General features: G+C 43.7%; 1 pseudogene; it reads left to right on the top strand.

The window, feature by feature from the left end:
• The first annotated feature begins 1,466 nt into the window (after positions 1 to 1,466).
• LOC102844529 lies at positions 1,467 to 2,007 on the top strand (annotated as a pseudogene).
• Positions 2,008 to 2,207: the final 200 nt, after the last annotated feature.

The following is a 2,207-nucleotide window of genomic DNA, read 5'->3' on the forward strand; positions in this document are numbered from 1 at the left end:
TTTTAGTTCTAAGTCACATGCTCCCTGATATTCTAGCACCTGTGGGTAAACATACCCAACTTGTGTTCATTGTGATTTTATTTATTTAGTGGGGAAAGTTACTGGGTTGCATTTGTTGGGTTTTTGGTTTTGGTTGGTGTTTTTTTCCCTTTTCCCTTCACCTTTAAATTTAGTAAAAGTGTGTTTCTTGTAGTAAAAATAGAAAGTGTGTTTGTAAGAACAATTTCATTCCTCCTGATGCAGCCTGGAGTTTGGATAGTTTTAATGTTTCACTTTTAAATTGTTCACACCTGCTTTAACTCCTCCCTGTGATGCTGTGCTTAAGGCACTGGCTGATCAACAGAAAGGTGAGTAGTTTGAATCCATCAGCTGTTCCAAGGGAGAGAGATGAGCAAGTCCGTTTCTGTAAAGGTTACAGCTTCAGGGACACTAACAGCAGTTTTATACTGCCCTACAAGGTCCCTATGAGTCAACTGATGACATCAGTGGCTTTGACAATGACAAAGCAGCTACAGTGGGCAAGTTCTCACCACATGTAGAGCTGTTTGTAGTGCATATACTGGCTCCAATCATGCCGCTCCCTTGACCACAACCACAGATTGGAGGGTGTTGAGGTTTATTCTTCATTCAGAACTTCCTTTTTTTTTTAAGCCACAGGCTACATTTCCTGAAAAGGTTCCAATTTGGTTCACGTCATTCTCTGCATAGGGTAAAAACTGTCCAGTTTACTCTCTTGTCTCAACCATCTTGTGCTGCTGTAACAGAGATATATTATCTCTGTCTTTAACAAACAGAAATCTGTTTTCTCACAGTCTAGGAGGCTCAAAATCTAAACAATGTGCCAGTTCTAAAAGGCTGTTTCTCTGTCTATCTTCCACCTATAGGAGTGTCCAATGCAGAAACCTAGGTCCAAAATGCGCACTCTGTCCCCAGTCTTTCTGACTTAATGATACTGAGATTCCCTTTCTCTGCAACCCAAAGATGATACAACCTTGAAGACTTGAAGCACTTACTGATGAAAATCAAAGACTACAGTCTTCACCATGGATTTTACCTCAACATCAAACAAAAATCCTCACAAAAAGACCAATAAATAATATCATGCTAAACGGAGATGAGATTGAAGTTGTTGATGCTGAACACTGTGACCCTCATGTGCCAAATGTGATAATGGTTACCCAAGGCAGACAGTATTTGGTGGAGCTCCCCGATTAAAACAAGCTTGAAAGCAGGAGTGGCATCCACTTCTGAAAGAGCTTGCCTCCGGGAGCTATTGGAGAAACAAAGAAAGTTATACAAGTGTTCAGGTCTTGTGTTCATAGGGTCCTTATGAGTCACCTACGACTTGATGGCATTTAACAACAAGAACAAAAACAACAACAACAGGCCTGCCGCGCCTGGACAACCAGACTGGAAGCATCTTGCTGTGGTGGCTGCTCGGTGGTCCAAACGCTGGTTCTGCGAAGATGCCGGCCTACCACTCCTCCCTCATGGACCCCGACACCAAGCTCATCGGGAACATGGCGCTGCTTCCTATCAGAAGTCAGTTCAAAGGACCTGCCCCGAGAGAGACTAAAGACACAGATATTGTGGATGAAGCCATTTATTACTTCAAGGCCAATGTCTTCTTCAAGAACTATGAAATTAAGAGCGAAGCAGATAGGACTCTGATCTACAACACTCTCTACATTTCGGAATGCCTGAAGAGACTCCAGAAGTGCAATTCCAAAAGCCAAGGCGAGAAAGAAATGTATACCCTGGGGATCACCAACTTCCCTATTCCTGGGGAGCCCGGCTTCCCGCTGAACGCCATTTACGCCAAGCCTGCCAACAAGCAGGAAGACAAAATCACGCGGGCCTACTTACAGCAGCTAAGGCAAGAGACGGGGCTGAGACATTGTGACAGTGTTTGACCCTCAGAACGACAAGCCAAGCAAGTGGTGGACTTGCTTTGTGACAAGACAGTTCATGAACAAGAGTCTTTCAGGACCTGGCCAGCGAAGATGACCAGGGCAGGTGTTTCCACAGCTATGGTCCTCTGCAGCAGGATGTATGCAGTTCTTTGCCTTTATCTCATGAAGCTTTATACAGGGGGAGAAAGGAGCATGTCTTCACCGTAAAAACCCCTTTGCAAGAATACAGGGAGATTATGGAAGGGGATTTGAATGGTTTTTGTGTGTTTTTTGGTTTTTTAAAAAAAACTATTG

This window comes from Elephantulus edwardii, unplaced genomic scaffold (assembly GCF_000299155.1).
Source record: "Elephantulus edwardii isolate Elephantulus edwardi_28Jun2011 unplaced genomic scaffold, EleEdw1.0 scaffold00151, whole genome shotgun sequence".
NCBI classification, from domain to species: Eukaryota; Metazoa; Chordata; class Mammalia; order Macroscelidea; family Macroscelididae; genus Elephantulus; species Elephantulus edwardii.